At 42.9% G+C, this 26,263-nt stretch overlaps 7 non-coding genes and 2 pseudogenes across 7 annotated transcripts; 2 read left to right on the top strand and 7 right to left on the bottom strand.

Moving 5' to 3' along the window:
• Window positions 1-3,012: 3,012 nt before the first annotated feature.
• On the bottom strand, window positions 3,013-3,176 carry LOC135043930 (U1 spliceosomal RNA). Its single transcript, XR_010236705.1, has one exon. It is a non-coding gene; the product is annotated as a U1 spliceosomal RNA (small nuclear RNA).
• A 151-nt stretch (window positions 3,177-3,327) lies between these two features.
• On the bottom strand, window positions 3,328-3,491 carry LOC135043876 (U1 spliceosomal RNA). The gene has a single exon (XR_010236665.1). It is a non-coding gene; the product is annotated as a U1 spliceosomal RNA (small nuclear RNA).
• A 664-nt stretch (window positions 3,492-4,155) lies between these two features.
• On the bottom strand, window positions 4,156-4,319 carry LOC135043901 (U1 spliceosomal RNA). The gene has a single exon (XR_010236688.1). It is a non-coding gene; the product is annotated as a U1 spliceosomal RNA (small nuclear RNA).
• Window positions 4,320-4,471: 152 nt separating this feature from the next.
• LOC135043979 (U1 spliceosomal RNA) lies at window positions 4,472-4,635 on the bottom strand. Its single transcript, XR_010236748.1, has one exon. It is a non-coding gene; the product is annotated as a U1 spliceosomal RNA (small nuclear RNA).
• Window positions 4,636-5,306: 671 nt separating this feature from the next.
• LOC135043899 (U1 spliceosomal RNA) lies at window positions 5,307-5,469 on the bottom strand. Its single transcript, XR_010236686.1, has one exon. It is a non-coding gene; the product is annotated as a U1 spliceosomal RNA (small nuclear RNA).
• Window positions 5,470-5,621: 152 nt separating this feature from the next.
• LOC135043976 (U1 spliceosomal RNA) lies at window positions 5,622-5,785 on the bottom strand. Its single transcript, XR_010236745.1, has one exon. It is a non-coding gene; the product is annotated as a U1 spliceosomal RNA (small nuclear RNA).
• A 3,761-nt stretch (window positions 5,786-9,546) lies between these two features.
• Window positions 9,547-9,725, top strand: LOC135043935 (U1 spliceosomal RNA; annotated as a pseudogene).
• A 10,562-nt stretch (window positions 9,726-20,287) lies between these two features.
• LOC135043882 (U1 spliceosomal RNA) lies at window positions 20,288-20,450 on the top strand. Its single transcript, XR_010236670.1, has one exon. It is a non-coding gene; the product is annotated as a U1 spliceosomal RNA (small nuclear RNA).
• Window positions 20,451-22,533: 2,083 nt separating this feature from the next.
• Window positions 22,534-22,712, bottom strand: LOC135043932 (U1 spliceosomal RNA; annotated as a pseudogene).
• Window positions 22,713-26,263: the final 3,551 nt, after the last annotated feature.

Below are 26,263 nucleotides of genomic sequence, written 5' to 3'. Positions count from 1 at the left end.
ACCCGGGGACTAGTGTGTGAGAGGTGCTGGCTCCTGCATAGTGACAGGGCATGGCCACCCAGCATGACGCCTCCCTTCTTGACCATGCTGTAATTGCAGTCGCACTGCAGTTCAGCGTGATCATAAAAAATGGTGTAGGCTCCTGCTGGTGCAGACTGTATGTGCGCGCAGGAAGCCGCCACCATTTTTGTGATCACAGCGGCTGAATGTGATGTCATACAGCCGCTGTGACCACGCCCCCTGTGTCTCCTCCGTTGCAGACCCCATTTTGAAGCCTTGCCCCCGCACCGCTCCATCCCTGACTTGGAAATGGAGTGTTGCTGACCCACCTCTCCCCCCCTTCCCCGCCCCGATTGACAGGCAGAGGCGATCACATTCTCTGCGGGGTGCCGCAGAAAATGCAGGCACATGCGTATGCTCTTAGCAATTTTTGCAGTTGGATCGCTTATTGTGATTGCAATCCAACCTGAATCAGGCCCTATTACCTATCACAATGCGCTGCGGGCAGTACAAAATTGGGTTAATATAGGAGAAAAACCCCCAGACCTGTGCTCCTTAACTGTACCTGGTGGCTAGTGGAGCGGCTGCCCAGTAATCAGTGTCCACCGCAGTGCGCACACGGCCCACCCCCTACGGCCTCGCTCCCCTTCATCAGCGGCCTCGTGATCCGGAAGGGTGGTGTGTGTGTGACTGACCTTAGGATGAAACCGGAGCCTCCGCTGCAGTGACCCAGCAACCAGGGCACGGGAGTATACAGCGCCGCTGGGAGTGATGAAGCTGCAGTAAAGATGTCTATTAGACCTAGCCTGCTGCAGCCCTTGTAGATTCTCATAAAACAAGTTCTTCTTTTCTTGTCAAAATTAATAGCTAAGAATAGGCTGCCTGAGGCAGGCCCCTGTTAATTGGCCTGCTACTGAAGGCACCAACTACAAACTGAGCTCCCTGTTCATGGAAGCGGGGTTATAGAGGAGAATGCACTGAGCTTCTTGGGAACAGTCAAAAGCTTTGAGCCGGTTGGTGCCTCAGATCAAGATCCTACTCTACACCCCAATGTGAATCCTTGTGGAGTCCAGTGTACCCCACAGAAGAAATGAATGTGTCACACCCATTGGCAGCAACCTTAGAATAGCTGCTGACGGGCACAATTGAGAAAGGAAGGGGGGGGGGACATTTGAATCCAGCACATAGATGCAATTCAAATATGTAATTTGTACCTTCCTATTTTAAAATATAATGGATGAACCTCACCCTGTGAGAACAATCTTCATGATCAAGAGATCTAATATGTAAAATAAGTATGAGTTGGGATAGGGCTGGGGAGGGTGGCAGCTCGGGCAGCCCCTCCCCCGTCAAGTTAAGGAGATTCAACTGAGGAAGCACAAGGGAACTCTCGTCTGGGGACAACAACTGCAGGGAGACCACATCTTTTCAGATGAACATGGGAGGGCGGAAGGCTGCCTAATACTGAAGCACCATCAAATATCAAACCATATCCAACAACTAGTACAAGCATTCCTGGGGGAAGGTCTGCAGCAGAAGGATTTGCATACGGTGATGTCATCCAAGCAGTGGGCCAAAGTTGGCTGGAACCCTCATCTGCATATAAAAAGAGAAAAGGGGCATGCAGGGCATGGCGGCCTTTTGCAGTGCTTGGATGACCCCTAGTTCGCATTAAACACCCCCACCCTCCTTTGGTGTGGGGCTCATGTTGGCCATGCCCCATCCCCTGAAGCATTCATGCTGATTCGGATTCCATAGAGAAAAGGGGCATGCAGGGCATGGCGGCCTTTTGCAGTGCTTGGATGACCCCTAGTTTGCATTAAACACCCCCACCCTCCTTTGGTGTGGGGCTCATGTTGGCCATGCCCCATCCCCTGAAGCATTCAAGCTGATTTCTTGCAGCAGCTGGGCACTGTAACATATAAAGAGCTGCGCGTTGCTGCCATTTTTACTCGTGCATTGAAGAGAGAGCGGAGAGGACGTGGCTATGTTCTCTCAGTGGAAATCTCAATATCAGTGCTCAGTATCAGTGGTTACTTATTGCTGCTCAGTAATACTAGTAGTGTGTCTCTCCTGCTCAGTGTCAGTTCTCAGTAGTATCCTCATCAGTGCTCAGTATCACTGCTCATTGTCTTGTGCTGCATTGTGGTGCTCAGCATACTACAGTACATTACTAATAGTCCAGTGCTGCATCTTGCTGCTCAGTGTCAGTTCTAGTATCCTCATCAGTGCTCACTATCACTGCTCATTGCATTGTGGTGTTCTGTATACTACAGTAACATAGTAATATAGTATATATAGAGGAGCGGGTTCGGTTCTCCGAGAACCGAATTCCCGACGAACTCCACGTGGTTTACACTGGTCCGAGGCAGGCTCGGTTGTTCCCGCCTGACTCGGAAAACCTGAACAAGGGAAAATGTCATCATCCCGCTGTCGGATTCTCGCGAGATTCGGATTCCATATAAAGAGCTGCGCGTTGCCGCCATTTTTACTCGTGCATTGAAGAGAGAGCGGAGAGGACGTGGCTATGTTCTCTCAGTGGAAATCTCAATATCAGTGCCCAGTATCAGTGGTTACTTATTGCTGCTCAGTAATACTAGTAGTGTGTCTCTCCTGCTCAGTGTCAGTTCTCTGTAGTATCCTCATCAGTGCTCAGTATCACTGCTCATTGTCTTGTGCTGCATTGTGGTGCTCAGCATACAACAGTACATTACTAATAGTCCAGTGCTGCATCTTGCTGCTCATGTTGGCTATGCCCCAGCCCCTGAAGCATTCAAGCTGATTTCTTGCAGCAGCTGGGCACTGTAACAGCTCCAGAGCTGCTCTGTAAGGCAAGTAAAAGGGTGTTGGCCCTGCAGCACTACCTGTAGTTTGCATTGTGCGTTGGAAGGCACAAAGTAAGCAGACAGGAGAAGTCAGGAAAGTGCACAAGGGCATAGAAGGCAGGGGCTCAAGAAAAGAGAAGTGGAAACAGACAGCAAACTAGGCTGGAGAGAGACCTGAGACAAAGAGATCTGAATTATACGAGTAGCCGACCAGAGGAAACACAAATTATGCAGTCAAGTGTCCCACATTTGGGGAAATCGTAGGAGCAGCACACCCAGAGTGCAATGGGTGAGCCTTGCCCTGGTAGAAGCACCTTCCTGATCATAGTATCTCACTTGGCAGGTAAGTAGGAGTTGGGCTTGAGCTGGGGAGGGTCGCTGCTCGGATACCCCCCTGTCAAGTGAAGGAGATCCAACTGAGGCAGCACAAGGAAACTCTCGAAAAAAAACAAGGCTAGAGGAAGATCTGAGACAAAGAAATCTGACTTTTACCAGAGCTGACCAGAGGAAAGCACAAACACAGTCCCCCACTACCACAAATAATGCAGTCGAGTTTCCCACATTTGGGGAAATCACAGGGGTCAGCATACCCAGAATGCAATGAATGAACCTCACCCTGGGAGAACAATCTTCATGACCATGGTATCTCCTATGCAAAATAAGTATGATTTGGGATAGGGCTGGGGAGGGCCGCTGCTCAGGCACATCTCTGTCAAGTAAAGGAGATTCAACTGAGGCAGCACAAGGGAACTCTCATCTAGGGACAACAACTGCAGGGAGAACACATATTTTCAGATGAACATGGGAGAGCAGAAGGCTGCCTAATGCACCCCAAACAACAAACCAAATGCAACAACTAGTACAAGCATTCCTGGGGGAAGGTCTGCAGAAGACGGATTTGCATACGGTGATGTCATCCAAGCAGTGGGCCAAAGTTGGCTGGAACCCTCATCTGCATATGAAAAGAGAAAAGGGGTATGCAGGGCATGGCGGCCTTTTGCGGCGCTTGGATGACCCTTAGTTCGCATTAAACACCTCCACCCTCCGTCGGTGTGGGGCTCATGTTGGCTATGCCCCAGCCCCTGAAGCATTCAAGCTGATTTCTTGCAGCAGCTGGGCACTGTAACAGCTCCAGAGCTGCTCTGAAAGGCAAGTAAAAGGGTGTGGGCCCTGCAGCACTACCTGTAGTTTGCATTGTGCGTTGGAAGGCACAAAGTAAGCAGACAGGAGAAGTCAGGAGAGTGCACAAGGGCATAGAAGGCAGCGGCTCAAGAAAAGAGAAGTGGAAACAGACAGCAAACTAGGCTGGAGAGAGACCTGAGACAAAGAGATCTGAATTATACGAGTAGCCGACTAGAGGAAACACAAATTATGCAGTCAAGTGTCCCACATTTGGGGAAATCGTAGGAGCAGCACACCCAGAGTGCAATGGGTGAGCCTTGCCCTGGGAGAAGCACCTTCATGATCATAGTATCTCACCTGGCAGGTAAGTAGGAGTTGGGCTAGAGATGGGGAGGGTCGCTGCTCGGGCACCCCCCTGTCAAGTGAAGGAGATCCAACTGAGGCAGCACAAGGAAACTCTCGAAAAAAGAACAAGGCTAGAGGAAGATCTGAGACAAAGAAATCTGTCTTTTACCAGAGCTGACCAGAGGAAAGCACAAACACAGTCCCCCACTACCACAATTAATGCAGTCGAGTTTCCCACATTTGGGGAAATCACAGGGGTCAGCATACCCAGAATGCAATGAATGAACCTCACCCTGGGAGAACAATCTTCATGACCATGGAAACTCCTATGCAAAATAAGTATGATTTGGGATAGGGCTGGGGAGGGCCGCTGCTCAGGCACATCTCTGTCAAGTAAAGGAGATTCAACTGAGGCAGCACAAGGGAACTCTCATCTGGGGACAACAACTGCAGGGAGAACACATATTTTCAGATGAACATGGGAGGGCAGAAGGCTGCCTAATACTGAAGCACCCCCAAACAACAAACCAAATGTAACAACTAGTAAAAGCATTCCTGGGAGAAGGTCTGCAGAAGACGGATTTGCATACGGTGATGTCATCCAAGCAGTGGGCCAAAGTTGGCTGGAACCCTCATCTGCATATGAAAAGAGAAAAGGGTTATGCAGGGCATGGCGGCCTTTTGCGGTGCTTGGATGACCCCTAGTTCGCATTAAATACCTCCACCCTCCTTCGGTGTGGGGCTCATGTTGGCTATGCCCCAGCCCCTGAAGCATTCAAGCTGATTTCTTGCAGCAGCTGGGCACTGTAACAGCTCCAGAGCTGCTCTGTACGGCAAGTAAAAGGGTGTGGGCCCTGCAGCACTACCTGTAGTTCGCATTGTGCGTTGGAAGGCACAAAGTAAGCAGACGGGAGAAGTCAGGATAGTGCGCAAGGGCATAGAAGGGAGCGGCTCAAGAAAACAGAAGTGGAAACAGACAGCAAACTAGGCTGGAGAGAGACCTGAGACAAAGAGATCTGAATTATACGAGAGCCGACCAGGGGAAACACAAATTATGCAGTCAAGTTTCCCACATTTGGGGAAATCGCAGGAGCAGCACACCCAGAGTGCAATGGGTGAGCCTTGCCCTGGGAGAAGCACCTTCATGATCATAGTATCTCACCTGGCAGGTATGTAGGAGTTGGGCTAGAGCTGGGGAGGGTCGCTGCTCGGGTACCCCCCTGTCAAGTGAAGGAGATCAAACTGAGGCAGCACAATGGAACTCTCGAAAGAAGAACAAGGCTAGAGGAAGATCTGAGACAAAGAAATCTGACTTTTACCAGAGCTGACAAGAGGAAAACACAAACACAGTGCCCCACTACCACAAATAATGCAGTTGAGTTTCCCACATTTGGGGAAATCACAGGGGTCAGCATACCCAGAATGCAATGAATGAACCTCACCCTGGGAGAACAATCTTTATGACCATGGTATCTCCTATGCAAAATAAGTATGATTTGAGATAGGGCTGGGGAGGGCCGCTGCTCAGGCACATCTCTGTCAAGTAAAGGAGATTCAACTGAGGCAGCACAAGGGAACTCTCATCTGGGGACAACAACTGCCGGGAGAACACATATTTTCAGATGAACATGGGAGGGCAGAAGGCTGCCTAATACTGAAGCACGCCCAAACAACAAACCAAATGCAACAACTAGTACAAGCATTCCTGGGAGAAGGTCTGCAGAAGACGGATTTACATACGGTGATGTCATCCAAGCAGTGGGCCAAAGTTGGCTGGAACCCTCATCTGCATATGTTGAAGATACAATTTGTGAATTGCATTTAACACTATCTCCCTTTCCTGGGGAGAAGATGGTAGGGCCGATTTGAAAAACCGGCGAGGAGGCACCTCTTCGAATTTCAGCTTGTAACCCTGAGAAACAATTTCTATTGCCTAGGGATCCACCTGCGAATGAACCCAGATGTGGCTGAAAACTCGAAGACGTGCCCTCAACTGGGCGGACTCCTTTAGCGGAGCCCCAGCGTCATGCGGTGGATTTTGTAGAGGCCGGGGAGGACTTCTGTTCCTGGGAACTAGCTGTGTTGTGCAGCTTCTTCCCTCTGCCCTTACCTCTGGCAAGAAAGGACGCACCTCGTACTTTCTTGTTTCTCTGTGATCGAAAGGACTGCATTTGATAATGTGGTGCTTTCTTAGGCTGTGAGGGAATATAAGGCAAAAAATTTGATTTACCAGCTGTAGCTGTGGAGACTAGGTCCGAGAGACCTTTCCCAAACAATTCCTCACCCCTGTAAGGTAAAACCTCCATATGCCTTTTTGAGTCGGCATCACCTGTCCATTGCCGGGTCCATAGGACTCGTCTAGCAGAAATCGACATAGCGTTTATTCTAGAACCCAGTAGACTAATGTCACTTTGAGCATCTCTCATATATAGGACAGCATCTTTTATATGCCCTATGGTCAATAACATAGCATCCTTATCTAGGGTCTCAATCTCTGCTGATAAGGTATCTGTCCATGCTGCCACCGCGCTACAACCCCGGCCGACGCAATTGCCGGTCTGAGTAAGGTACCAGAATGTGTGTAAATGGACTTTAGGGTAACCTCCTGCTTGCGGTCAGCAGGGTCCCTGATGGTAGCCGTATCCTGGGATGGCAGCGCTACCTTTTTGGATAAGCGTGTCAATGCTTTATCCACCCTAGGGGAGGATTCCCACCGTATCCTGTCCATTGGCGGGAAAGGATACGCCATAAGAATCCTTTTGGGAATCTGCAGCTTTTTGTCTGGAGATTCCCAAGCTTTTTCACATAATTCGTTCAACTCATGTGAGGGGGGAAAGGTTATCTCAGGTTTCTTTCCCTTATACATGTGTACCCTCGTGTCAGGGACAGGGGACTCTGTGATGTGCAAAACATCTTTTATTGCAATAATCATATATCGAATACATTTAGCCAATTTTGGCTGTAACTTTGCATCATCGTAGTCGACACTGGAGTCAGAATCTGTGTCGGTATCTGTGTCAACTATTTGGGATAGTGGGCGCTTTTGAGACCCCGAAGGTCCCTGCGACATAGGGACAGGCATGGGTTGACTCCCTGACTGTTCCCTAGCTTCAGCTTTGTCTAATCTCTTGTGTAATAAGTTTACATTAGCACTTAAAACATTCCACATATCCATCCAGTCAGGTGTCGGCGTTGTCGATGGAGACACCACATTAATTTGCTCCTGCTCCTCTCTAGGAGAGCCTTCTACCTCAGACATGTCGACACACGTGTACCGACACACCATACACTCAGGGAATCCTCTTATCTGAGGACAGTTCCCCAACAAGGCCCTTTGGAGAGACAGAGAGAGAGAGTATGCCAGCACACACCCCAGCGCTATATGACCCAGGAAAAAAACACAATAATTTTATGTTTACCCAGTAGCGCTGTATTTCCATATATATATGCGCCTAATTATGTGCCCCCCTCTTCTTTAAGACCCTCTTTCTACCGTGGTATAAGCAGGGGAGAGTCCGTGGAGCTTCCCCTCAGCGGTGCTGTGGAGAAAATGGCGCTGGTGAGTGCTGAGGGAGAAGCCCCACCCCCTCAGCGACGGGCTTCTGTCCCGCTCAAATATAGTAAAAAAATGGCGGGGGCTCTTATATATATATACAGTGCCTAGCTGCATATATATTTATTTTGCCAAAGAGAGGTCTATATTGCTGCCCAGGGCGTCCCCCCTGCGCCCTTCACCCTTACACTGACTGCCGTGTGTGAGGTGTATTGGAGCAATGGAGCACAGCTTTACTGCTGTGCGTTACCTCAGTGAAGATCATGAAGTCTTCCGCCGCCTCTGAAGTCTTCTTTTCTTCTCATACTCACCCGGCTTCTATCTTCCGGCTCTGCGAGGGGGACGGCGGCGCGGCTCTGGGACGGACGGCGAGGGTGAGACCTGCGTACCGATCCCTCTGGAGCTAATGCTGTACAGTAGCCTAAGAAGCAGAGCCTATCAACTCACAGAAGTAGGTGTGCATCTCTCCCCTCCGCCCCTCGATGCAGGGAGTCTGTTGCCAGCAGGCTCCCTGAAAATAAAAAAATCTAACAAATATACTTTCTGTCAGGAAACTCAGGAGAGCTCCCTGAAAAGCACCCAGTCTCCTCTGGGCACAGTAGTAAACTGAGGTCTGGAGGAGGGGCATAGAGGGAGGAGCCAGTGCACACCCAGATCTAAAGTCTTTCTTAAAGTGCCCATGTCTCCTGCGGAGCCCGTCTATCCTTACGGAGTCCCCAGCATCCTCTAGGACGTAAGAGAAAAATTATGCTGGCAGAAAAATCCAATTGAGTGATTAAACAGCTCCAGAGCTGCTCTGTAAGGCAAGTAAAAGGGTGTGGGCCCTGCAGCACTACCTGTAGTTTGCATTGTGCATTGGAAGCCTAGTTTGCTGTCTGTTTCCACTTCTTTTTTCTTGAGCCCCTCCCGTCTATACCCTTGTGCACTATCCTGACTTCTCCTCCCGTCTGCTTACTTTGTGCCTTCCAATGCACAATGCAAACTACAGGTAGTGCTGCAGGGCCCACACCCTTTTACTTGCCTTATAGAGCAGCTCTTGAGCTGTTACAGTGCCCAGCTGCTGCAAGAAATCAGCGTGAATGCTTCAGGGGCTGGGGCATGGCCAACATGAGCCCCACACCGAAGGAGGGTGGGGGTGTTTAATGCGAACTAGGGGTCTCGCACAATGCGAACTACAGGTAGTGCTGCAGGGCCCACACCCTTTTACTTGCCTTACAGAGCAGCTCTGGAGCTGTTACAGTGCCCAGCTGCTGCAAGAAATCAGCTTGAATCCTTCAGGGGCTGGGGCATAGCCAACATGAGCCCCACACCGACGGAGGGTGGAGGTGTTTAATGCGAACTAGGGGTCATCCAAGTGCCGCAAAAGGCCGCCATGCCCTGCACGCCCCTTTTCTCTTTTCATATGCAGACGAGGGTTGAAGCCAACTTTGACCCACTGCTTGGATGACATCGCCATATGCAAATCCATCTGCTGCAGGCCTTCCCCCAGGAATGCTTGCACTAGTTGTTGCATTTGGTTTGTTGTTTGGGGGTGCTTCAGTATTAGGCAGCCTTCTGCCCTCCCATGTTCATCTGAAAATATGTGTTCTCCCTGCAGTTGTTGTCCCCAGATGAGAGTTCCCTTGTGCTGCCTCAGTTGAATCTCCTTTACTTGACAGAGATGTGCCTGAGCAGCGGCCCTCCCCAGCCCTATCCCAAATCATACTTATTTTGCATAGGAGATACCATGGTCATGAAGACTGTTCTCCCAGGGTGCGGTTCATTCATTGCATTCTGGGTATGCTCACCCCTGTGATTTCCCCAAATGTGGGAAACTCGACTGCATTATTTAATGCGAACTAGGGGTCATCCAAGCACCGCAAAAGGCCGCCATGCCCTGCATACCCCTTTTCTCTTTTCATAAGCAGACGAGGTTTGAAGCCAACTTTGACCCACTGCTTGGATGACATCACTTGCTGCCTTTCCAATGAAGCAAGTTTAATTTAATAATAGGTGAAAAACCATCCCTACAAAGGTGTTAATCAGATACTTGGCTTTGTGGACACTTTTCAGAGCACAAATTTGTTAGCATAAAAATAAAGCCAGAAAATGAAGAGCTGTTTAATCACTCAATTGGATTTTTCTGCCAGCATATTTCTTTTTCTCTGCAACCCACTGCTAAATTGTGCTTCCTAGCTGTTTTTATAAAATCACTGAATCAAATCTAACTCTGATTACATCAGAGAAGGCCAGGTACCCTACACCATAACAGGGGGTTTGAAATTTTGACTTGTCTACTTAAAGATCACCAAAATCTGATAACAAGGTCAATTAAGTCCCTGGGTGGGATTGAACCACCAACCTTTTGGTTAATAGCCTTACACACTAACTGATTGCGCCACAGCGACACTTTGCAAAAGTACATACTGACAAAGGCTAATAAGCATTCATCTAGAACGATTCCTAGAAACATTTTAAAAAGTCAATAATGTGGAGAGTTTTTGTAAGATGTTTCTTCCATCAACCAATGAAGAAACACATTGGTACTTTCCCATGATGAGTGAGTGCTTCAGGATCTTTTGCACTTACATGTGCAGCAGAGTACTGTAATGGAAGCATGCTGGGTCCATAACCCAGAGGTAGGCAGATTGAAACTATCCTCTGCTATATGCATTTTTTTTGTTAATTAAAGTAATCCAAAACTGGGATTGATATTTTTGCTCTTTTATTTTTACTTAAAGTACAATAACTTTTACCATTTTAATTTGTTTTAATAGTATATTGACAGTATTGTTTTCTTTCAAAAATCCTATTAATTTTCTTTACCCGATTATTAAAATGGTAATTGACAAAAACAAACTACATTGTCACCAGAAGAGCAATACAAAATGTACAAGTGATATATTAAAATCATCTTTCCAGCTTGAATTTCAATGATGCATTGGGGCAACGATTTTGTGAGAACATCTTCACCCTTAAATAAAGATGTTCTTAATTCCTTACCTGTGTGCTAATTAGATATCACCTTGTTTTCACATTAAACAGACTTCCACATGAGAAAACAGCAAAGATGCAGTGGCGTTAATGTTTCATGGTGTCAACCTGTATTATTTCCGTAGATATTGAAATGAGGATGCATCTTGCTGCCTTTCCAATGAAGCAAGTTTAATTTAGTAATAGGTGAAAAACCATCCCTACAAAGATGTTAATCAGATACTTGGCTTTGTGGACACTTTTCAGAGAACAAATTTGTTATCATAAAAATAAAGCCAGAAAATGAAGAGCTGTTTAATCACTCAATTGGATTTTTCTGCCAGCATTTTTCTTTTTCTCTGCAACCCACTGCTAAATTGTGCTTCCTAGCTGTTTTTTTATAAAATCACTTAATCAAATCTAACTCTGATTACATCAGAGAAGGCCAGGTACCCTACACCATAAGAGGGGGTTTGCAATTTTGACTTGTCTACTTAAATATTACCAAAATCTGATCACAAGGTCAATTACGTCCCTGGATGGGATTGAACCACCAACCTTTTGATTAATAGCTGAACACACTAACCGATTGCGCCACAGAGACACTTTGCGAAAAGTCCATACTGACAAAGACTAATAAGCATTCATCTAGAACGTTTCCTAGAAAAACTTTAAAAAGTCAATAATCTGGAGAGTTTTTGTAAGATGTTTCTTCCAGCAACCAATGAAGAAACACATTGGTACTTTCGCATGATGAGTGAGTGCTTCAGGATCTCTTGCACTTACATGTGCAGCACAGTACTGCAATGGAAGCATGCTGGGCCCATAACCCAGAGGTAGGCAGATTGAAACTATCCTTTGCTATATGCATTTTTTTTTTTGTTCATTAAAGTAATCCAAAACTGGGATTGATATTTTAGCTTTTATTTTTACTTAAAGTACAATAACTTTTACCATTTTAATTTGTTTTAATAGTATATTGACAGTATTGTTTTCTTTCAAAAATCCAATTAATTTTCTTTACCCGATTATTAAAATGGTAATTGACAAAAACAAACTACATTGTCACCAGAAGAGCAATACAAAATGTACAAGGGATATATTAAAATCATCTTTCCAGCTTGAATTTCAATGATGCATTGGGGCAACGATTTTGTGAGAAACATCTTCACCCTTAAATAAAGATTTTCTTAATTCCTTACCTGTGTGCTAATTAGATATCACCTTGTTTTCACATTAAACAGACTTCCACATGAGAAAGCAGCAAGGATGCAGTGGCGTTAATGTTTCCTGGTGTCAACCTGTATTGTTTCAGTAGATATTGAAATGAGGATGCATCTTGCTGCCTTTCCAATGAAGCAAGTTTAATTTAGTAATAGGTGAAAAACCATCCCTACAAATATGTTAATCAGATACTTGGCTTTGTGGACACTTTTCAGAGAACAAATTCGTTAGCATAAAAATAAAGCCAGAAAATGAAGAGCTGTTTAATCACTCAATTGGATTTTTCTGCCAGCATATTTCTTTTTCTCTGCAACCCACTGCTAAATTGTGCTTCCTAGCTGTTTTTTTTATAAAATCACTTATTCAAATCTAACTCTGATTACATCAGAGTAGGCCAGGTACCCTACACCATAAGAAGGGGGTTTGAAATTTTGACTTGTCTACTTAAAGATCACCAAAATCTGATAACAAGGTCAATTACATCCCTGTGTGGGATTGAACCACCAACCCTTTGATTAATAACCAAACACACTAACAGATTGCGCCACAGAGACACTTTACAAACGTACATACTGACAAAGGCTAATAAGCATTCATCTAGAACGTTTCCTAGAAAAACTTTAAAAAGTCAATAATCTGGAGAGTTTTTGTAAGATGTTTCTTCCATCAACCAACGAAGAAACACATTGGTACTTTCCCATGATGAGTGAGTGCTTCAGGAGCTCTTGCACTTACATGTGCAGCAGAGTACTGCAATGGAAAAATGCTGGGCCCATAACCCAGAGGTAGGCAGATTGAAACTATCCTCTGCTATATGCATTTTTTTTTGTTAATTAAAGTAATCCAAAACTGGGATTGATATTTTTGCTCTTTTATTTTTACTTAAAGTACAATAACTTTTACCATTTTAATTTGTTTTAATAGTATATTGACAGTATTGTTTTCTTTCAAAAATCCACTTAATTTTCTTTACCCTATTATTAAAATGGTAATTGACAAAAACAAACTACATTGTCACCAGAAGAGCAATACAAAATGTACAAGTGATATATTAAAATCATCTTTCCAGCTTGAATTTCAATGATGCATTGGGGCAACGATTTTGTGAGAAACACCTTCACCCTTAAATAAAGATTTTCTTAATTCTTTACCTGTGTGCTAATTAGATATCACCTTGTTTTCACATTAAACAGACTTTCACATGCGAAAACAGCAAATATGCAGTGGCGTTAATGTTTCCTGGTGTCAACCTGTATTATTTCCGTAGATATTGAAATGAGGATGCATCTTGCTGCCTTTCCAATGAAGCAAGTTTAATTTAGTAATAGGTGAAAAACCATCCCTACAAAGATGTTAATCAGATACTTGGCTTTGTGGACACTTTTCAGAGAACAAATTTGTAATCATAAAAATAAAGCCAGAAAATGAAGAGCTGTTTAATCACTCAATTGGATTTTTCTGCCAGCATTTTTCTTTTTCTCTGCAACCCACTGCTAAATTGTGCTTCCTAGCTGTTTTTTTATAAAATCACTTAATCAAATCTAACTCTGATTACATCAGAGAAGGCCAGGTACCCTACACCATAAGAGGGGGTTTGCAATTTTGACTTGTCTACTTAAATATCACCAAAATCTGATCACAAGGTCAATTACGTCCCTGGGTGGGATTGAACCACCAACCTTTTGATAAATAGCTGAACACACTAACCGATTGCGCCACAGAGACACTTTGCAAAAAGCACATACTGACAAAGACTAATAAGCATTCATCTAGAACGTTTCCTAGAAAAACTTTAAAAAGTCAATAATCTGGAGAGTTTTTGTAAGATGTTTCTTCCAGCAACCAATGAAGAAACACATTGGTACTTTCGCATGATGAGTGAGTGCTTCAGGATCTCTTGCACTTACATGTGCAGCAGAGTACTGCAATGGAAGCATGCTGGGCCCATAACCCAGAGGTAGGCAGATTGAAACTATCCTTTGCTATATGAATTTTTTTTTTGTTCATTAAAGTAATCCAAAACTGGGATTGATATTTTAGCTTTTATTTTTACTTAAAGTACAATAACTTTTACCATTTTAATTTGTTTTAATAGTATATTGACAGTATTGTTTTCTTTCAAAAATCCACTTAATTTTCTTTACCCTATTATTAAAATGGTAATTGACAAAAACAAACTACATTGTCACCATAAGAGCAATACAAAATGTACAAGTGATATATTAAAATCATCTTTCCAGCTTGAATTTCAATGATGCATTGGGGCAACGATTTTGTGAGAAACATCTTCACCCTTAAATAAAGATTTTCTTAATTCCTTACCTGTGTGCTAATTAGATATCACCTTGTTTTCACATTAAACAGACTTCCACATGAGAAAGCAGCAAGGATGCAGTGGCGTTAATGTTTCCTGGTGTCAACCTGTATTATTTCAGTAGATATTGAAATGAGGATGCATCTTGCTGCCTTTCCAATGAAGCAAGTTTAATTTAGTAATAGGTGAAAAACCATCCCTACAAATATGTTAATCAGATACTTGGCTTTGTGGACACTTTTCAGAGAACAAATTAGTTAGCATAAAAATAAAGCCAGAAAATGAAGAGCTGTTTAATCACTCAATTGGATTTTTCTGCCAGCATATTTCTTTTTCTCTGCAACCCACTGCCAAATTGTGCTTCCTAGCTGTTTTTATAAAATCACTGAATCAAATCTAACTCTGATTACATCAGAGAAGGCCAGGTACCCTACACCATAATAGGGGGTTTGAAATTTTGACTTGTCTACTTAAAGATCACCAAAATCTGATAACAAGGTCAATTAAGTCCCTGGGTGGGATTGAATAACCAACCTTTTGGTTAATAGCCTTACACACTAACTGATTGCGCCACAGCTACACTTTGCAAAAGTACATACTGACAAAGGCTAATAAGCATTCATCTAGAACGATTCCTAGAAACATTTTAAAAAGTCAATAATGTGGAGAGTTTTTGTAAGATGTTTCTTCCATCAACCAATGAAGAAACACATTGGTACTTTCCCATGATAAGTGAGTGCTTCAGGACCTCTTGCACTTACATGTGCAGCAGAGTACTGTAATGGAAGCATGCTGGGTCCATAACCCAGAGGTAGGCAGATTGAAACTATCCTCTGCTATATGCATTTTTTTTTGTTAATTAAAGTAATCCAAAACTGGGATTGATATTTTTGCTCTTTTATTTTTACTTAAAGTACAATAACTTTTACCATTTTAATTTGTTTTAATAGTATATTGACAGTATTGTTTTCTTTCAAAAATCCACTTAATTTTCTTTACCCGATTATTAAAATGGTAATTGACAAAAACAAACTACATTGTCACCAGAAGAGCAATACAAAATGTACAAGTGATATATTAAAATCATCTTTCCAGCTTGAATTTCAATGATGCATTGGGGCAACGATTTTGTGAGAAACATCTTCACCCTTAAATAAAGATTTTCTTAATTCCTTACCTGTGTGCTAATTAGATATCACCTTGTTTTCATATTAAACAGACTTCCACATGCGAAAGCAGCAAGGATGCAGTGGCGTTAATGTTTCCTGGTGTCAACCTGTATTATTTCAGTAGACATTGAAATGAAGATGCATCTTGCTGCCTTTCCAATGAAGCAAGTTTAATTTAGTAATAGGTGAAAAACCATCCCTATCAAGGTGTTAATCAGAGACTTGGCTTTGTGGACACTTTTCAGAGAACAAATTTGTTAGTATAAAAATAAAGCCAGAAAATGAAGAGCTGTTTAATCACTCAATTGGATTTTTCTGCCAGCATATTTCTTTTTCTCTGCAACCCACTGCTAAATTGTTCTTCCTAGCTGTTTTTATAAAATCACTGAATCAAATCTAACTCTGATTACATTAGAGAAGGCCAGGTACCCTACACCATAATAGGGGGTTTGAAATTTTGACTTGTCTACTTAAAGATCACCAAAATCTGATAACAAGGTCAATTAAGTCCCTTGGTGGGATTGAATCACCAACCTTTTGGTTAATAGCCTTACACACTAACTGATTGCGCCACAGCGACACTTTGCAAAAGAACATACTGACAAAGGCTAATAAGCATTCATCTAGAACGATTCCTAGAAACATTTTAAAAAGTCAATAATGTGGAGAGTTTTTGTAAGATGTTTCTTCCATCAACCAATGAAGAAACACATTGGTACTTTCCCATGATGAGTGAGTGCTTCAGGATCTCTTGCACTTACATGTGCAGCAGAGTACTGTAATGGAAGCATGCTGGGTCCATAACCCAGAGGTAGGCAGATTGAAACTATCCTCTGCTATATGCATTTTTTTTGTTAATTAAAGTAATCCAAAACTGGGATTGATATTTTTGCTCTTTTATTTTTACTTAAAGTACAATAACTTTTACCATTTTAATTTGTTTTAATAGTATATTGACAGTATTGTTTTCTTTCAAAAATCCTATTAATTTTCTTTACCCGATTATTAAAATGGTAATTGACAAAAACAAACTACATTGTCACCAGAAGAGCAATACAAAATGTACAAGTGATATATTAAAATCATCTTTCCAGCTTGAATTTCAATGATGCATTGGGGCAACGATTTTGTGAGAAACATCTTCACCCTTAAATAAAGATGTTCTTAATTCCTTACCTGTGTGCTAATTAGATATCACCTTGTTTTCACATTAAACAGACTTCCACATGAGAAAACAGCAAAGATGCAGTGGCGTTAATGTTTCCTGGTGTCAACCTGTATTATTTCCGTAGATATTGAAATGAGGATGCATCTTGCTGCCTTTCCAATGAAGCAAGTTTAATTTAGTAATAGGTGAAAAACCATCCCTACAAAGATGTTAATCAGATACTTGGCTTTGTGGACACTTTTCAGAGAACAAATTTGTTATCATAAAAATAAAGCCAGAAAATGAAGAGCTGTTTAATCACTCAATTGGATTTTTCTGCCAGCATTTTTCTTTTTCTCTGCAACCCACTGCTAAATTGTGCTTCCTAGCTGTTTTTTTATAAAATCACTTAATGAAATCTAACTCTGATTACATCAGAGAAGGCCAGGTACCCTACACCATAAGAGGGGGTTTGCAATTTTGACTTGTCTACTTAAATATTACCAAAATCTGTTCACAAGGTCAATTACGTCCCTGGATGGGATTGAACCACCAACCTTTTGATTAATAGCTGAACACACTAACCGATTGCGCCACAGAGACACTTTGCGAAAAGTACATACTGACAAAGACTAATAAGCATTCATCTAGAACGTTTCCTAGAAAAACTTTAAAAAGTCAATAATCTGGAGAGTTTTTGTAAGATGTTTCTTCCAGCAACCAATGAAGAAACACATTGGTACTTTCGCATGATGAGTGAGTGCTTCAGGATCTCTTGCACTTACATGTGCAGCAGAGTACTGCAATGGAAGCATGCTGGGCCCATAACCCAGAGGTAGGCAGATTGAAACTATCCTTTGCTATATGCATTTTTTTTTTGTTCATTAAAGTAATCCAAAACTGGGATTGATATTTTAGCTTTTATTTTTACTTAAAGTACAATAACTTTTACCATTTTAATTTGTTTTAATAGTATATTGACAGTATTGTTTTCTTTCAAAAATCCAATTAATTTTCTTTACCCGATTATTAAAATGGTAATTGACAAAAACAAACTACATTGTCACCAGAAGAGCAATACAAAATGTACAAGTGATATATTAAAATCATCTTTCCAGCTTGAATTTCAATGATGCATTGGGGCAACGATTTTGTGAGAAACATCTTCACCCTTAAATAAAGATTTTCTTAATTCCTTACCTGTGTGCTAATTAGATATCACCTTGTTTTCACATTAAACAGACTTCCACATGAGAAAGCAGCAAGGATGCAGTGGCGTTAATGTTTCCTGGTGTCAACCTGTATTATTTCAGTAGATATTGAAATGAGGATGCATCTTGCTGCCTTTCCAATGAAGCAAGTTTAATTTAGTAATAGGTGAAAAACCATCCCTACAAATATGTTAATCAGATACTTGGCTTTGTGGACACTTTTCAGAGAACAAATTCGTTAGCATAAAAATAAAGCCAGAAAATGAAGAGCTGTTTAATCACTCAATTGGATTTTTCTGCCAGCATATTTCTTTTTCTCTGCAACCCACTGCTAAATTGTGCTTCCTAGCTGTTTTTTTTATAAAATCACTTATTCAAATCTAACTCTGATTACATCAGAGTAGGCCAGGTACCCTACACCATAAGAAGGGGGTTTGAAATTTTGACTTGTCTACTTAAAGATCACCAAAATCTGATAACAAGGTCAATTACGTCCCTGGGTGGGATTGAACCACCAACCTTTTGGTTAATAACCATACACACTAACTGATTGCGCCACAGCGACACTTTGCAAAAGTACATACTGACAAAGGCTAATAAGCATATATCTAGAACGTTTCCTAGAAACATTTTAAAAAGTCAATAATGTGGAGAGTTTTTGTAAGATGTTTCTTCCATCAACCAATGAAGAAACACATTGGTACTTTCCCATGATAAGTGAGTGCTTCAGGACCTCTTGCACTTACATGTGCAGCAGAGTACTGTAATGGAAGCATGCTGGGTCCATAACCCAGAGGTAGGCAGATTGAAACTATCCTTTGCTATATGCATTTTTTTTTGTTAATTAAAGTAATCCAAAACTGGGATTGATATTTTTGCTCTTTTATTTTTACTTAAAGTACAATAACTTTTACCATTTTAATTTGTTTTAATAGTATATTGACAGTATTGTTTTCTTTCAAAAATCCAATTAATTTTCTTTACCCTATTATTAAAATGGTAATTGACAAAAACAAACTACATTGTCACCAGAAGAGCAATACAAAATGTACAAGTGATATATTAAAATCATCGTTCCAGCTTGAATTTCAATGATGCATTGGGGCAACGATTTTGTGAGAAACATCTTCACCCTTAAATAAAGATTTTCTTAATTCCTTACCTGTGTGCTAATTAGATATCACCTTGTTTTCACATTAAACAGACTTCCACATGAGAAAGCAGCAAGGATGCAGTGGCGTTAATGTTTCCTGGTGTCAACCTGTATTATTTCTGTAGATATTGAAATGAGGATGCATCTTGCTGCCTTTCCAATGAAGCAAGTTTAATTTAGTAATAGGTGAAAAACCATCCCTACAAAGGTGTTAATCAGAGACTTGGCTTTGTGGACACTTTTCAGAGAACAAATTTGTTAGCATAAAAATAAAGCCAGAAAATGAAGAGCTGTTTAATCACTCAATTGGATTTTTTTGCCAGCATATTTCTTTTTCTCTGCAACCCACTGCTAAATTGTGCTTCCTAGCTGTTTTTATAAAATCACTGAATCAAATCTAACTCTGATTACATCAGAGAAGGCCAGGTACCCTACACCATAAGAGGGGGTTTGAAATTTTGACTTGTCTACATAAAGATCACCAAAATCTGATAACAAGGTCAATTACGTCCCTGGGTGGGATTGAACCACCAACCTTTTGGTTAATAGCCTTACACACTGATTGCGCCACAGCGACACTTTGCAAAAGCATATACTGAAAAAGGCTAATAAGCATTCATCTAGAACGTTTCCTAGAAACATTTTAAAAAGTCAATAATGTGGAGAGTTTTTGTAAGATGTTTCTTCCATCAACCAATGAAGAAACACATTGGTACTTTCCCATGATGAGTGAGTGCTTCAGGATCTCTTGCACATACATGTGCAGCAGAGTACTGTAATGGAAGCATGCTGGGTCCATAACCCAGAGGTAGGCAGATTGAAACTATCCTCTGCTATATGCATTTTTTTTGTTAATTAAAGTAATCCAAAACTGGGATTGACATTTTTGCTCTTTTATTTTTACTTAAAGTACAATAACTTTTACCATTTTAATTTGTTTTAATAGTATATTGACAGTATTGTTTTCTTTCAAAAATTCACTTAATTTTCTTTTCTGTGTGCTAATTAGATATCACCTTGTTTTCACATTAAATAGACTACCACATGAGAAAGCAGCAAGGATGCAGTGGCGTTAATGTTTCCTGGTGGTAGTGGGGGACTGTGTTTGTGCTTTCCTCTGGTCAGCTCTGGTAAAAGTCAGATTTCTTTGTCTCAGATCTTCCTCTAGCCTTGTTCTTCTTTCGAGAGTTCCCTTGTGCTGCCTCAGTTGGATCTCCTTCACTTGACAGGGGCGTACCCGAGCAGCGACCCTCCCCAGCACTAGCCCAACTCCTACTTACCTGCCAGGTGAGATACTATGATCATGAAGGTGCTTCTCCCAGGGCAAGGCTCACCCATTGCACTCTGGGTGTGCTGCTCCTGCGATTTCCCCAAATGTGGGAAACTTGACTGCATAATTTGTGTTTCCCCTGGTCGGCTCTCGTATAATTCAGATCTCTTTGTCTCAGGTCTCTCTCCAGCCTAGTTTGCTGTCTGTTTCCACTTCTCTTTTCTTAAACCGCTCCCTTCTATGCCCTTGCGCACCTTAATTAAATCTAACTCTGATTACGTCAGAGAAGGCCAGGTACCCTACACCATAAGAGGGGGTTTGAAATTTTGACTTGTCTACTTAAAGATCACCAAAATCTGATCACAAGGTCAATTACATCACTGGGTGGGAACCTTTTGGTTAATAGCCCATGTAAGTGCAAGAGATCCTGAAGCACTCACTCATCATGGGAAAGTACCAATGTGTTTCTTACAAAAATTCTCCAGATTATTGACTTTTTAAAGTTTTTCTAGGAAACGTTCTAGATGAATGCTTATTAGCCTTTGTCAGTATGTACTTTCGCAAAGTGTCGCTATGGCGCAATCAGTTAGTGTGTATGGCTATTAACCTAAAGGTTGGTGATTCAATCCCACCCAGGGACGTAATTGACCTTGTTATCAGATTTTGGTGATCTTTAAGTAGACAAGTCAAAATTTCAAACCCCCTCTTATGGTGTAGGGTACCCGGCCTTCTCTGATGTAATCAGAGTTAGATTTGATTAAGTGATTTTATAAAAAACAGCTAGGAAGCACAATTTAGCAGTGGGTTGCAGAGAAAAAAAATTATGCTGGCTGAAAAGTCCAATTGAGTGATTAAACAGCTCTTCATTTTCTGATTTTATGTTTATGCTAACAAATTTGCTCTCTGAAAAGTGTCCACAAAGCCAAGTCTCTGATTAACACCTTTAGTAGGAATGGTTTTTCACCTATTACTGAATTAAACTTGCTTCATTGGAAAGGCAGCAAGATGCATCCTCATTTCAATGTCTACTGAAATAATACAGGTTGACACCAGGAAACATAAACGTCACTGCATCCTTGCTGCTTCCTCAAGGGGAAGTCTGTTTAATGTGAAAACAAGGTGATATCTAATCAGCACACAGGTAAGGAATTAAGAAAATCTTTCTTTATGGGTGAAGATGTTTCTCACAAAATTGTTGCACCAAGGCATCATTGAAATTAAAGCTGGAAAGATGATTTTAATATATCACTTGTATATTTTGTACTGCTCTTCTGGTGACAATGTAGTTTGTTTTTGTCAATTACCATTTTAATAATAGGGTAAAGAAAATTAAGTGGATTTTTGAAAGAAAACAATACTGTCAATATACTATTAAAACAAATTAAAATGGTAAAAGTTATTGTACTTTAAGTAAAAATAAAAGAGCAAAAATATCAATCCCAGTTTTGGATTACTTTAATTAACAAAAAACAATGCATATAGCAGAGGATAGTTTCAATCTGCCTACCTCTGGGTTATGGACCCAGCATGCTTCCATTACAGTACTCTGCTGCACATGTAAGTGCAAGAGATCCTGAAGCACTCACTCATCATGGGAAAGTACCAATGTGTTTCTTCATTGGTTGATGGAAGAAACATCTTACAAAAACTCTCCAGATTATTGACTTTTTAAAGTTTTTCTAGGAAACGTTCTAGATGAATGCTTATTAGCCTTTGTCAGTATGTACTTTCGCAAAGTGTCTCTGAGGCACAAACAGTTAGCGTGTTCAGTTGTTAACCAAAAGGTTGGTGGTTCAATCCCACCTAGGGACGTAATTGACCTTGTTATCAGATTTTGGTGATCTTTAAGTAGACAAGTAAAAATTTCAAACCACCTCTTATGGTGTAGGGTACCTGGCCTTCTCTGATGTAATCAGAGTTAGATTTGATTAAGTGATTTTATAAAAAAAACAGCCACAAAGCACAATTTAGCAGTGGGTTGCAGAGAAAAAGAAATATGCTGGCAGAAAAATCCAATTGAGTGATTAAACAGCTCTTCATTTTCTGGCTTTATTTTTATGCTAACAAATTTGTGCTCTGAAAAGTGTCCACAAAGCCAAGTATCTGATTATCACCTTTGTAGGGATGGTTTTTCACCTATTATTAAATTAAACTTGCTTCATTGGAAAGGCAGCAAGTGATGTCATCCAAGCAGTGGGTCAAGGTTGGCTTCAAACCTCGTCTGCTTATGAAAAGAGAAAAGGGGTATGCAGGGCATGGCGGCCTTTTGCGGTGCTTGGATGACCCCTAGTTCGCATTAAATAATGCAGTCGAGTTTCCCACATTTGGGGAAATCACAGGGGTCAGCATACCCAGAATGCAATGAATGAACCGCACCCTGGGAGAACAGTCTTCATGACCATGGTATCTCCTATGCAAAATAAGTATGATTTGGGATAGGGCTGGGGAGGGCCGCTGCTCAGGCACATCTCTGTCAAGTAAAGGAGATTCAACTGAGGCAGCACAAGGGAACTCTCATCTGGGGACAACAACTGCAGGGAGAACACATATTTTCAGATGAACATGGGAGGGCAGAAGGCTGCCTAATACTGAAGCACCCCCAAACAACAAACCAAATGCAACAACTAGTGCAAGCATTCCTGGGGGAAGGCCTGCAGCAGATGGATTTGCATATGGCGATGTCATCCAAGCAGTGGGTCAAAGTTGGCTTCAACCCTCGTCTGCATATGAAAAGAGAAAAGGGGCGTGCAGGGCATGGCGGCCTTTTGCGGCACTTGGATGACCCCTAGTTCGCATTAAACACCTCCACCCTCCGTCGGTGTGGGGCTCATGTTGGCTATGCCCCAGCCCCTGAAGGATTCAAGCTGATTTCTTGCAGCAGCTGGGCACTGTAACAGCTCCAGAGCTGCTCTGTAATGCAAGTAAAAGGGTGTGGGCCCTGCAGCACTACCTGTAGTTCGCATTGTGCGAGACCCCTAGTTCGCATTAAACACCCCCACCCTCCTTCGGTGTGGGGCTCATGTTGGCCATGCCCCAGCCCCTGAAGCATTCACGCTGATTTCTTGCAGCAGCTGGGCACTGTAACAGCTCAAGAGCTGCTCTGTAAGGCAAGTAAAAGGGTGTGGGCCCTGCAGCACTACCTGTAGTTTGCATTGTGCATTGGAAGGCACAAAGTAAGCAGACGGGAGGAGAAGTCAGGATAGTGCACAAGGGTATAGACGGGAGGGGCTCAAGAAAAAAGAAGTGGAAACAGACAGCAAACTAGGCTTCCAATGCACAATGCAAACTACAGGTAGTGCTGCAGGGCCCACACCCTTTTACTTGCCTTACAGAGCAGCTCTGGAGCTGTTTAATCACTCAATTGGATTTTTCTGCCAGCATAATTTTTCTCTTACGTCCTAGAGGATGCTGGGGACTCCGTAAGGACCATGGGGGATAGACGGGCTCCGCAGGAGACATGGGCACTTTAAGAAAGACTTTAGATCTGGGTGTGCACTGGCTCCTCCCTCTATGCCCCTCCTCCAGACCTCAGTTTACTACTGTGCCCAGAGGAGACTGGGTGCTTTTCAGGGAGCTCTCCTGAGTTTCCTGACAGAAAGTATATTTGTTAGATTTTTTTATTTTCAGGGAGCCTGCTGGCAACAGACTCCCTGCATCGAGGGGCGGAGGGGAGAGATGCACACCTACTTCTGTGAGTTGATAGGCTCTGCTTCTTAGGCTACTGTACAGCATTAGCTCCAGAGGGATCGGTACGCAGGTCTCACCCTCGCCGTCCGTCCCAGAGCCGCGCCGCCGTCCCCCTCGCAGAGCCGGAAGATAGAAGCCGGGTGAGTATGAGAAGAAAAGAAGACTTCAGAGGCGGCGGAAGACTTCATGATCTTCACTGAGGTAACGCACAGCAGTAAAGCTGTGCTCCATTGCTCCCATACACCTCACACACGGCAGTCAGTGTAAGGGTGAAGGGCGCAGGGGGGACGCCCTGGGCAGCAATATAGACCTCTCTTTGGCAAAATAAATATATATGCAGCTAGGCACTGTATATATATATAAGAGCCCCCGCCATTTTTTTACTATATTTGAGCGGGACAGAAGCCCGTCGCTGAGGGGGTGGGGCTTCTCCCTCAGCACTCACCAGCGCCATTTTCTCCACAGCACCGCTGAGGGGAAGCTCCATGGACTCTCCCCTGCTTATACCACGGTAGAAAGAGGGTCTTAAAGAAGAGAGGGCACATAATTAGGCGCATATATATATGGAAATACAGCGCTACTGGGTAAACATAAAATGATTGTGTTTTTTTCCTGGGTCATATAGCGCTGGGGTGTGTGCTGGCATACTTTCTCTCTCTGTCTCTCCAAAGGGCCTTGTTGGGGAACTGTCCTCAGATAAGAGGATTCCGTGAGTGTATGGTGTGTCGGTACACGTGTGTCGACATGTCTGAGGTAGAAGGCTCTCCTAGAGAGGAGCAGGAGCAAATTAATGTGGTGTCTCCATCGACAACGCCGACACCTGACTGGATGGATATGTGGAATGTTTTAAGTGCTAATGTAAACTTATTACACAAGAGATTAGACAAAGCTGAAGCTAGGGAACAGTCAGGGAGTCAACCCATGCCTGTCCCTATGTCGCAGGGACCTTCGGGGTCTCAAAAGCGCCCACTATCCCAAATAGTTGACACAGATACCGACACGGATTCTGACTCCAGTGTCGACTACGATGATGCAAAGTTACAACCAAAATTGGCTAAATGTATTCGATATATGATTATTGCAATAAAAGATGTTTTGCACATCACAGAGTCCCCTGTCCCTGACACGAGGGTACACATGTATAAGGGAAAGAAACCTGAGATAACCTTTCCCCCCTCACATGAGTTGAACGAATTATGTGAAAAAGCTTGGGAATCTCCAGACAAAAAGCTGCAGATTCCCAAAAGGATTCTTATGGCGTATCCTTTCCCGCCAATGGACAGGATACGGTGGGAATCCTCCCCTAGGGTGGATAAAGCATTGACACGCTTATCCAAAAAGGTAGCGCTGCCATCCCAGGATACGGCTACCATCAGGGACCCTGCTGACCGCAAGCAGGAGGTTACCCTAAAGTCCATTTACACACATTCTGGTACCTTACTCAGACCGGCAATTGCGTCGGCCGAGGTTGTAGCGCGGTGGCAGCATGGACAGATACCTTATCAGCAGAGATTGAGACCCTAGATAAGGATGCTATGTTATTGACCATAGGGCATATAAAAGATGCTGTCCTATATATGAGAGATGCTCAAAGTGACATTAGTCTACTGGGTTCTAGAATAAACGCTATGTCGATTTCTGCTAGACGAGTCCTATGGACCCGGCAATGGACAGGTGATGCCGACTCAAAAAGGCATATGGAGGTTTTACCTTACAGGGGTGAGGAATTGTTTGGGGAAGGTCTCTCGGACCTTGTCTCCACAGCTACAGCTGGTAAATCAAATTTTTTGCCTTATATTCCCTCACAGCCTAAGAAAGCACCACATTATCAAATGCAGTCCTTTCGATCACAGAGAAACAAGAAAGTACGAGGTGCGTCCTTTCTTGCCAGAGGTAAGGGCAGAGGGAAGAAGCTGCACAACACAGCTAGTTCCCAGGAACAGAAGTCCTCCCCGGCCTCTACAAAATCCACCGCATGACGCTGGGGCTCCGCTAAAGGAGTCCGCCCAGTTGGGGGCACGTCTTCGAGTTTTCAGCCACATCTGGGTTCATTCGCAGGTGGATCCCTAGGCAATAGAAATTGTTTCTCAGGGTTACAAGCTGAAATTCGAAGAGGTGCCTCCTCGCCGGTTTTTCAAATCGGCCCTACCATCTTCTCCCCAGGAAAGGGAGATAGTGTTAAATGCAATTCACAAATTGTATCTTCAACAGGTGGTGGTCAAGGTTCCCCTGCTTCAACAAGGAAAGGGAAATTATTCGACCCTGTTTGTAGTCCCAAAACCGGACGGTTT

This window comes from Pseudophryne corroboree, unplaced genomic scaffold (genome assembly GCF_028390025.1).
Source record: "Pseudophryne corroboree isolate aPseCor3 unplaced genomic scaffold, aPseCor3.hap2 scaffold_884, whole genome shotgun sequence".
Taxonomy (NCBI): domain Eukaryota; kingdom Metazoa; phylum Chordata; class Amphibia; order Anura; family Myobatrachidae; genus Pseudophryne; species Pseudophryne corroboree.
This window is presented reverse-complemented; position numbering and strand designations above follow the sequence as displayed.